At 46.3% G+C, this 11,740-nt stretch overlaps 1 protein-coding gene across 1 annotated transcript in view; it reads left to right on the top strand.

Annotated features, from left to right (window-relative positions):
• Positions 1–7,489: 7,489 nt before the first annotated feature.
• Positions 7,490–11,740, top strand: part of OIT3 (oncoprotein induced transcript 3) — a 66,247-nt gene continuing 61,996 nt past the window's right edge. Inside the window, exon 1 of the mRNA XM_056530452.1 lies at positions 7,490–8,286. The gene's annotated coding sequence lies outside the window, so the exon portion shown is untranslated. The remainder of the gene's footprint in view (positions 8,287–11,740) is intronic.

Here is an 11,740-nt window from a genome sequence, read left to right as displayed (position 1 = left end):
ATGCCCCACAGGAAGTTCTTTTCTCTTTGAATCTCTTTTCTGTCTGACCACGGTGCTCTCTCTGACCCCTCTGTCCAAATCAGGAACTGGTGGACAGAGGTGTGGGCAGAGAGCACTGTGGTCAGGCAGAAAGGAGAAAAAAAAATGTTTTCCAGCGTACTCCTTTAAGAACCAGGCCGTTTTTTGCGAATCTGACCATGGTCACTTTATGCATTAATACCTCGGGGATGCTTTTACTTGCTTCATTTCTTGGTGAGAAATGCCAAAATTTCAGGAAATTTTTTTACATTTAGCATTTTTCTAAATTTGAAACTCTCTGCTTGTGAGGAAAATAGAAATAAATGATATATTGATTCACAAATACAATATGTCTACTGTACTATAAATTTACAGAGGAAAGACCACAGACTCACCAGGATCGCCACCACCCCACCCCCCCCCCCCCCGCTCTGCCCATGCTTTTCTCAACACTGATCACCCTTATTTTCCAGGCAATCTGGTCACCATAGACCCGATTAGCCTGGAAAAAATGTGATTCGCCAGTCAGAATTGACCAGAGAATCACGGCGATCGCCGTTATGGGGGTGTCTCGGGCTCCCCCTAGGCGATGTGTCGGGATGGCTGCTGATCGATATCAACAGTCATCCCATCCCAATCACCACCGGGCACCGCCGATGACCGGAAATTCCAAGGGCGTACAGGTACGCCCTTGGTCCTTAACTACCGGGATGCAAGGGAGTACCTGTACGCCCCTTGGTCCCCAACAGGTTAAGGAAGCCTGGAGTTGGCCCAGGTCAGTAATGGTAAAGGTAGTGGTCAGGTTTTGTGTGGTATTTAAACTTGGCTCTGTTCACTTAACCCCTTAAGGACCGGGGGTTTTTCCGTTTTTGCATTTTCGTTTTTTGCTGCTTGCCTTTAAAAAAATCATAACTCTTTAAATTTTGCACCTAAAAATCCATATGATTGCTTATTTTTTGCGCCACCAATTCTACTTTGTAATGACGTCAGTCATTTTGCCCAAAAATCTACGGTGAAATAGAAAAAAAAATCTTGTGCGACAAAATTGAAAAAAAAAACGCTGTTTTGTAAATTTTGGGGGCTTCCGTTTCTACATAGTACATTTTTCGGTAAAAATTATACCTTATCTTTATTCTGTAGGTCCATACGATTAAAATCATACCCTACTTATATAGGTTTGATTTTGTCGTACTTCTGGAAAAAATCATAACTACATGCAGGAAAATTAATGTTTAAAATTGTCTTCTTCTGACCCTTATAACTTTTTAATTTTTCCGTGTATGGGGCGTTATGAGGGCTCATTTTTTGCGCCGTGATCTGAAGTTTTTAACGGTACCATTTTTGCATTGATAGGACTTATTTGCACACACGCCATTGACCGAGCGGTTTAATTAATGATATATTTTTATAATTCGGACATTTCCGCACGCGGTGATACCATATATGTTTATTTTTATTTGCATAGTGTTTTTTTTCTAATGGGAAAAGGGGGGTGATTCAAACTTTTAATAGGGGAGGGGTTAAATGCTATTCATTCACTTATTTTTTTCACTTTTTTTTGCAGTGTTATAGCTCCCATAGGGACCTATAACACTGCACACACTGATCTTTATCATAGGAAACCAGTGATCGATGATTCTGTCGCATGACTGCTCATGCCTGGATCTCAGGCACTGAGCAGTCATTCGGCGATCGGACAGCGAGGAGGCAGGACCGCTGTCCTGTAAGCTGTTGGGGATGCCGCGATTTCGCCGCGGCTATCCCGAACAGCCCACTGAGTTAACCGGCAACTTTCGCTTTTAGCCGCTATTAGCGGCGGGTCCCGGCTTCACTATGACGCCGGGCCCGCCGTGATATGATGCGAGGTTATCATGTAACCCTGCGTTATATCACCGGAGCAGGACCAAGGACGTACCAGTACGCATAGACGTGCGCACGGGGTGGCACCAGTGGCGTTGCAACCCGCACCGGGTGACACCAAGACGCTCCGCAGCACCCCCCATCTGTGCCCGACCGTCCTTCACCAGCCCAGACCCCCGCTCCCCCGCTGTGCGGTGCGCCTGTCCGTCAGGCGCACCGCACAGCGCTGCCTCCTACTCCTGTTTGTGCCCCGCTCCGCTCTGGCTCACCTTCAGTTGGTCCGGTCATGTGACGGCGCGTTACTGCCGTCACATGACCATCAGGACGTCACGCTGTATTCAAGGACGCCGGCCCCAGAGCGTGACGGTACGCGGTTCGCAGGATTACCGCGCTGAGTGAGTGAATGTTATTCCAACCTGCCTACTGGGTCTGGGGGGAGGGGGTTAATCTGGGGGGTACTGCATTCCTACAGGGGGGGAGAGGGGGTTAAACTGGGGGGTACTACCATCCTACTGGGGGGGGAGGGGGTCATCAGGGGGGTACTACCTTCTAACAGGGTGGGGGGATAGGGTTAATCTGGGGGGTACTGCATTCTTACAGGGGGGGAGAGGGGGTTAAACTGGGGGGTACTACATCCTACTGGGGGGGGAGGGGGTCATCAGGGGGGTACTACCTTCTAACAGGGTGGGGGGATAGGGTTAATCTGGGGGGTACTGCATTCCTACAGGGGGGAGGGGGTTAATCTGGGGCCCCGAGTAGGCAGGTAGTACCCCCAGATTAACCCCCTCCCCCCCAGTAGGATGGTAGTACCCCCAGATTAACCCCCCCCCCAGTAAGAAGGTAGTACCCTCAAATTAACCCCCTCTTCCTGCCAGTAGGAAGGTAGCACCCCCAGATGCTGGTGGCCTCAATGTCTATTTTGCTTTTGTAGGGAACTGTACTGCACCTAATGTGGCGAATTATACCGCACCTAATGTGGGGGAACATACTGCTCCTAATGTGGGAACTATACTGCACCTAATGTGGGGAACTATACTGCCAACCTAATGTGGGGGAACTATATTGCACCTAATGTGGGGAACTATACTGCACCTAATGTGGAGAACTATACTGCACCTAATGTGGGGAACTATACTGCCAACCTAATGTGGGGGAACTATACTGCACCTAATGTGGGGAACTATACTGCACCTAATGTGGGGGAACTATACTGCACCTAATGTGGGGAAACTATACTGCACCTAATGTGGGGAACTATACTGCACCTAATGTCTGGGAACTATACTGCACCTAATGTGGGGGAACTATACTGCCAGCCTAATGTGGGGGAACTGTACTGCACCTAATGTGGGGGAACTGTACTGCACCTAATGTGGGGGAACTACTGCACCTAATGTGGGGGGAACTATACTGCACCTAATGTGGGGGGAGCTATACTGCCAACCTAATGTGGGGAACTATACTGCCAACCTAATGTGGGGAAACTGTACTGCACCTAATGTGGGGGAACTGTACTGCCAACCTAATGTGCGGGGACTTATACTGCCAACCTAATGTGGGGGAACTATACTGCCAACCTAATGTGGGAGAACTATACTGCACCTATTGTGGGGGAACTATACTGCACCTAATGTGGGGGAACTATACTGCACCTAATGTGGGGGAACTATACTGCACCTAATGTGGGGGAACTATACTGCACCTAATGTGGGGAACTATACTGCACCTAATGTAGGGGAACTGTACTGCACCTAATGTGGGGAAACTGTACTGCACCTAATGTGGGGGGAACTATACTGCACCTAATGTGGGGGGAACTATACTGCACCCAATGTGGGGGGAACTATACTGCACCCAATGTGGGGGGAACTATACTGCACCCAATGTGGGGGGAACTATACTGCACCTAATGTAGGGGAACTGTTCTGCACCTAATGTGGGGGAACTGTACTGCACCTAATGTGGGGGAACTGTACTGCACCTAATGTGGGGGAACTGTACTGCACCTAATGTGGGGGAACTGTACTGCCAACCTAATGTGCGGGGACTTATACTGCACCTAATGTGGGGGAACTATACTGCACCTAATGTGGGGGAACTATACTGCACCTAATGTGGGGGAACTGTACTGCACCTAATGTAGGGGAACTGTACTGCACATAATGTGGGGGAACTGTACTGCACATAATGTAGGGGAACTGTACTGGTACAGTACAGTTCCCCCAGATTAGGTGCAGTACAGTTCCCCCACATTAGGTGCAGTACAGTTCCCCCACATTAGGTGCAGTACAGTTCCCCCACATTACGTGCAGTACAGTTCCCCCACATTAGGTGCAGTACAGTTCCCCCACATTAGGTGCAGTACAGTTCCCCCACATTAGGTGCAGTACAGTTCCCCCACATTAGGTGGCACCTAATGTGGGGGAACTGTATTGCCAACCTAATGTGGGGGAACTGTATTGCCAACCTAATGTGGGGGAACTGTACTGCCAACCTAATGTGCGGGGACTTATACTGCCAACCTAATGTGGTGGGACTTATACTGCACCTAATGTGTGGAAACTATACTGCACCTAATGTGGTGGGACTTATACTGCACCTAATGTGGGGAACTATACTGCACCTAATGTGGCAGGACTTATACTGCACCTAATGTGGGGGAACTATACTGCACCTAATGTGGCGGGACTTATACTGCACCTAATGTGGGGGAACTATACTAACTGTGTGCGTGTGTATATATATATATATATATATATATATGCACGCGCGCAGCGTGAGTTTGTGCTTTGGGGTGCACACCCTAATGCAATAGGCTGCGCACGCCTATGCCAGTACGTCCTTGGTCCTTAAGGGGTTAAATGGCTAATTGCATGTTTTCATATCACCACAAGCAGCAGCTCACTGTTCTGATAGCAAACAAGCTGGTTTATTACAGCATACGTGGGATACAAAGTGATGCAGATGCAGACTAACACAAATGAGCAATGTCCATTTTGCACGAAAAGTGCTTCTTTCAGCTCAAACAAATGACATACAAACACTCTCTCTTAACTGCACTCCCTGCCTGGTATTGCTCTGTGGCTCTCCTATGGGATATTGTACCTCTCCCAGTTGTATGATGGGTCGACCCTGAAGTCATTTGCTCAGCTGCAGGAGGAATTCTCTTTACCTCTCTTTATTCTGCCCTTGATGTGCAGTCCCGAGCGGGTGGCTTGACTGTCGGTCCCTCATCGGTGGTGAATTATTACTAAGGGAGTGATATCTGTATTATATAAGGAACTGTTATCCTCTTACCATGAGGCCTATCCCCTACACTCTAGGGAAAAATGGGAGGCGGACGTAGGTCCCCTGTCGGATGAACAATGGGTACAGATTTTAACTATGACCCCGCGTCTTGCAGTGTCAGAGGCTCACGGGTGTCCCAAATGTTCCTGTTACACCGGGTGTATCGCACTCCAGTATTTTTACATAGAATTGGGTGCGCCTGGACTCCTGCTGTCCCAGATGCTCTATATCTGATGTCCATTTGCTTCATATGATGTGGAACTGCACGTCTCTCACACAGTTTTGCGCTGATGCGGGGCAATTGCTAAGGAGAGTTTTCGGATGTCCGCTTACTTTGTCTGCCTTAACGTGTATTTTGGGATACATAGATGGTTTGGATGAGGATTGCAGCTTATACATTGGTACCAATAGAATTTTATATCGGGCTTGTAAATTGATTGCACAACATTGGCTGAGAGCCTCTCCACCTACTGTATCTGAGCTTATAATGAAACTGAACCAAATTATTAGGTTTCTATCTTAAACGGAAAGCCATGTACAAATTTGAACTTATCTGGGGACCTTGGATTGATACCCTGGGTCTGCCTTCCGTATATTTGCGGAGGACCCCTATGGAAGTGCTGTTGGGGGGAGCGAGGTCATTTGTCTGCCTTTTGTTTTTTGTTGTTTTCACTGTGTTCCTTTTGTGCTATGTGTTTTGTAGTCCTGTGTTCGCCTGGTACTGTTGTCTGTTTTGCGATTGTAAGACTCTTTCCGTGCTTCCGAATGGGGTCTCCCTTGTAATTTTTTAGCATCCCCTTATGTATATGCTCACCTGCGGTTCATGCAGACTATCTGGAATGGTGACCCTCCTTTCTCTACTTTTATAGCTAACCTGTTCTTGTTAGTTGAGTTGTGAGTGTACGATAACTATGCAATCTGTGAACGGATCATGCACTGTATGCACTATTTTTTCCATTTAGCAGTTTTACCTCAATTTTTGTAGGAGGGTGTGACACGCGACCTAGGATTGAGGGGTGGGTGTATTTTGTGGGTGGGGGAGGGGGGACAGGTTATATGGCTTTTGATTTGTTGTTTGTTTGTAAAATGCTAAATACTCTAAACATTTCTGATTAAAAAAAAACAAACACTCTCTTATATGCAACCAACAACTGATGTCAGCTGAGGGAGGGCGCCAGCGACTCCTCTGGTTTCTCCGCCCATACTCTTCAGGTGACGTCTAAATTACATCAGCATGAATCAGGTGCTCTGTTGCCGTGGAAACGGGCTGGACGTGATGCTGGTGCAGAACAGCAAATCACGTCAGCTGACCCTTCGTGGCTTCCCCTCGTCTTCACAGCAACCCAGCATCACATGACCATCTCTTCACTAGGAGGGAAGGTGCACAAAAAGAAGAGAGGGTAAGTACTATGTGACTTGTGACATTAAAACAATGGTTAAAAACAAAAGGATACTATATTACAAAAACATACTCATATTGGTGTTATCATTCAGTCCTGCAGTGCCCATGGCATCCGTTCTCAGGATCCATCTAGTTTCGCGCTGCAGGAGGAGTTTATCCCTATCGCCCCCATTTGGTAGGCAATTATCAAGTTCAAGAACCGCAAATTTCTGGACCGATCTCTCGATGTTCTCTTCTCCTAATATACAAGCTCCGGATGGTCTTTCCTATGTAAAAGCGGCCGCACACACAGGTAATTACATAAACCACAAATTAGGATTTGCATGTTATAAAGTCCCTCACCTGCCAGGTTGATGGCAAGGTGATGGTTTTTGTTTCCGAATTATGGGGGCATTGCTTACACTTAAAATTTACCTTGGGGTCTCCCTTCTGGACAACCAAGTGTCCGTCACCTGAAGAGTGTGGGCAGAGAAGCCAGAGGAGTAGCTGGCGCCCTCCCTCAGCTGACGTCTGTTGTTGGTTGCATATACGTGAGTGTTTGTATGTCATTTGTATGAGCCGGAAGAAGCACTTTTTGTGCAAAACGGACGTTGCTCGTTTGTGTTAGTCTGCATCGCTTTGTATCCTACGTATGCTGTCATAAACCAGCTTGTTTGCTATTAGAACAGTGAGCTGCTGCTTGTTTCTTCTGCTTCAAGCTATATTGCATCTTCTTTATTGATTGAGCTGTGCACCACCGACATCCAAGCAACAGCGAGTGACTGTGCCAGGACCTAAAGACTGGAGGGGAAATAAGGGAGAAAGTGTTCTCGGAAGGGGCAGCAGTGCCAGCTGCTTTCTACCAGTGTGTGAGTACTTGGACTTTTGCTTTAATGCTTGAGCATGCTGGCGTTGGAGCCTACCTCCCACCCGCTTGATGATGGATACAGACGGGGAACCCTCAGAACCTGAAGTCGGCAAGTCTCTCAGTGTGGTACGTACTGATGCAGGAGCCTACTTCACAGCTTGTGAATTAAAGGATACTTTACAGATGCTCATCCTTAGAGCTTTGGAGCAAAAAGTTATGCTATTGTCTGAAAAAGAGGTTCGCTTTTTTTGGATCGTGAATTCTCTGCGCTCCTATGATGAATGTAACAGAGCTTCCAGAGGTTTCAGAACCTACAAAGAGCCGTCACAGTTCTTGGATGATGACAGCCTCCTTGAGGAATGGAAATCAGCCCATCTAGAGCACTCCTTACACCTCATGAGAATTGTACTCAAAAGAAACGAGGTAGAGTACCACAGTGTGACACAAGAACTTTACCGGGCGAAAATTGAACTGAGATCACGCCATGCAGAGGAGCAATTCACCTCCTTTATTAAAAAATTGGAAAGGAAATTACTGATCACTCAAGATGAAACAAAAGACCGGAAAAGAGACAAGTTCCTCGGGGACAAGCTTGATTTTGAGAATGGCCGGATTTATGAGTGGGGGAATCGTAAACAAGTCAGAAGAAAGAATCGTTCCGAGGAATAGGACCAATGATCAGTGGACTACCCACTCGGATTCTAGCCGTTCAGATGATCCCACAGCTGGTGAGGATGCAAGCCACATTACAGGGGGTCCAAAAAACGGGGCACCCACAGAAGGAAGACAAGGTAGGGGTGGGGCAAAGGGCCCAAATCGCCACAAAAGAAACCAGAAGAGAAAACAAGTATTGTGGAGATAGCACAAACTGGTAAGACAGATACCATCAATGTTATTAATCTAACTGATGTTGCCTTGCTCGAAGATTGTGTAATGTTGCTATTGAAGGGCCTGAACTTTAGCGTAGTGGAACCATTTGATGAGGTTAATTTTCAGATTGACTTATTCAAAGCGGTCAGGAAAATGGAACTCAAGTAGCATTTTGCGAGGAATGACCAGCTACCTCCTCGTCCCTAATGTGGAGAAAAGCCCCTTTGCATTGACCCTTTGGGATTTAGTGTCATGACAGATCTGGGGGAGGAGGTTATCGAAGCAGCCCAATTACTATGAGAGGACAGCATTGTGCCTTCATTTAACACAGCAGCAGAGTCAGTATTCACTGGGGGTAATAAGTCCACATTTTGCCCACCTATTCAACCAGGGGGGACTTTGGACCTCTTTAGTTCACTAGTTACAGAAGATGTTAAAGCAGTGCTTTATCCCGAGGAGCAGAACAATCTTTCCAGTAAAGAACAGAGGGCACTCAAATGGTTGAGAAATCATAGGGAATTAATTTATCGTAAAGCGAACAAGGGTGGAAACATTGTTGTCTTGTCCGTTGAGCAATAGAAGGAGGAATTCTATAGACAGCTCAACAATGCTAGTACCTACATAAAATTTAAATGTGACCCTACCAGTGGATACCGTACTCGGTTACAGTCGCTGCTTGGATATTATGTGGAAAGAGGTGTATTGTCTAATTATGTTGCCAACAAATTGCTACCCAGGTTCCCCAGAAAGCCCTATTGGTACTATCTCCCGAAGTTACATAAGTCACTGAGCCGCCCCCTGGGGCGTTCAATTGGCTCAGTGATGGAATGCCTCAGTAAATATCTGGACTGGCTATTGCACCCTCAACTCTCGGAGATACCTACGTACCTCAAGGACACTGGGAAATTTCTTGCTGCTCTCAAAAATGTCCATTGTATGCCTGTCTCTAGTCTCGCCTCCGTTGATGTTGAGAGTCTCTATACCCAGATCCCCCAAGATGTGGGGGTCCGGGTAATGAGAGTTCCTTACGGAGATCGAAACTGATGCCAATCTGATGAACTTCATCTGTGACTCATTGGAGTATGTGTTCTCGCACAACACATTCAGGTTCGGTGAGCAATGGTAAAGGCAGGTTAGCGGGACGGCGATGTTCTCTAGCCAACCTGTACCTTGCCATGTTTGAAAAAGAATCTTCACCAGGAATAACCCCTTCTCCAGGTACATTTCATCCATTTTTAGATATATGGATGATATCTTTGTAATTTGGATGGGAGAAGAGGGGCAGTTCAGTGATTTTGTGGAGTATCTGAACAATAATAGAGAAATGAACATGAAATTCACTTCTGTGTTTGGGGGGCAAGTCCCTAGAGGTTCTTGACGTGAGGGTGGAGATAACGGAGGGGGGTTTTGTCACCAGTGGTTTTCGCAAACCCACTGCAGTAAATGCCTTGTTGCATTTTCAAAGTTTCCACCCCACTCACATCAAGAAATCAATCTACTTTAGTAAATTCCTGCAGCTAAGAAGGTTGAATAGCACTGAAGAATCTTTTGAGAGACAGGCACTCAAGTTGACCAACAGATTGTTAAATAGAGGGTACCCCTCTGATACTATTGAAAGTGCGTTGGTCAGAGCAAGAAGCTTGAGTGAAAATGAGGTAAGGTCCCATAGAAAACATACAGGAGGTTCTGATAGATTTGTTTTCTTTCAAGCATAGCTCTATGAACCAGGTAATTCAGTCGGCTGTTAGACGCCATTGGCACCTTTTTGAGGGAGACCATGATTTGAATGACATTGCTGTCAATAAACCTTTGTTCTCATACAGAAAGAATAAAACTTTGGGTAGCCTGTTAGGCCCTAATCAATTTAAAGACACAGTGGACACTTGGTTGTCTAGAGGGAGACCCCAAGGTAATTTTAAGTGTAAGCAATGTCACCAATGCCCCCATAATTCGGAAACAAAAAACATCACCTTGGTGGGGGTGGGGGGGGCAAATTTGGATTTGCATGTTATAAAGTCCCTCCCCTGCCAGGTTATCCCCCCGATAACCTGGCAGGTGAGGGACTTTATAACATGCAAATCCAAATTTGTGGTTTAAGTAATTACCTGTGTGTGCGGCCGCTTTTACATAGGAAAGACCATCCGGAGCTTGTATATTAGGATAAGAGAACATCTAAAATTCATCACTACAGGAGTAGGATGCCCTAGACTTATTCAGCATGTGAGGGAAGCCCATAATAGTGAGATATCAGTCCTGAAATTTGCGGGTCTTGAAGTTGTTAATTGCCTACCAAATGGGGGCAATAGGGATAAACTCCTCCTGCAACGCGAAACTAGATGGATCCTGAGAACGGGTGCCATAGGCACTGCAGGACTGAATGATAACACTGATATGAGTATGTTTTTGTAATATAGTATCCTTTTGTTTTTAACCATTGTTTTAATGTCACAAGTCACATAGTACTTACCCTCTCTTCTTTTTGTGCACCTTCCTTCCCAGTGACGAGATGGTCATGGGATGCTGGGTTGCTGTGGAGACGAGGGGAAGCCAAGATGGGTCAAATGACGAGGTTTTTCGTTCTGCGCCGGCATCGCTTCCAGCCCGTATCCATGGCAACAGAGCACCTGATTCATGCTGATGTAATGTAGACGTCACCTGAAGAGTATGGCCATAGAAGTGAGCGGAGTAGCTGGCGCCCTCTCTCAGCTGTTGTCAGTTGTTGATTGCATATAAGAAAGTGTTTGTATGTCATTTGTTTGAGCCGGAAGAAACACTTTTCATGCGAAACGGACGTTTCTCGTTTGTGTTAGTCTGTTAGTTTGTATCCCACATATGCTGTAATAAACCAGCTTGTTTGCTATCAGTACGGTGAGCTGCTGCTTGTTTCTTCTGCTTCAAGCCATATTGCATCTTCTTTATTGTTTGAGCTGTGCACCACCGACATCCAAGCAACAGCGAGTGACTGTGGCGGGACCTAAAGGCTGGAGGGGAAATAAGAGAAAGTGCAGTGCCAGCTGCTTTCTACCTGTGTGTATTTTTTCATACAGCTGGGGTAGCGCTGCAGCCTGCCAACATGTCAACAACAAACAAAGGATAGGTAATTTAACCCTTACCCACCCCCATTTGCCAGGGTCTGGGTTTTTGTTCAAAGTCCCGTACAAGTCTATGGGAAATATGTTACTGCATAACTTCCAAACGGCTGGAGATATTTCAATAATAGTTGGTCACATGTTACTTATATGTCCACTTAAAATATAGGATAGTTAATTTAACCCTTAACTACCCCCATTTGTGAGGGTTGGGTTTTTTGTTTAATGTCCCATGCAAATCTATGGGAAATGTATGTTCCCACATAACTTCCGTACGGCTGGAGATATGAGCTCGGGTTAGAAGGTTGAGATAATAGGATGGGATATGAGGACGGGATAGGAGGTCGGGATGTGACAACAATATAT

Source organism: Hyla sarda, chromosome 7 (genome assembly GCF_029499605.1).
Source record: "Hyla sarda isolate aHylSar1 chromosome 7, aHylSar1.hap1, whole genome shotgun sequence".
NCBI lineage: Eukaryota > Metazoa > Chordata > Amphibia > Anura > Hylidae > Hyla > Hyla sarda.
Note: the sequence above shows the minus strand (reverse complement) of the source record. Positions and strands in the feature narration are given on the sequence as shown.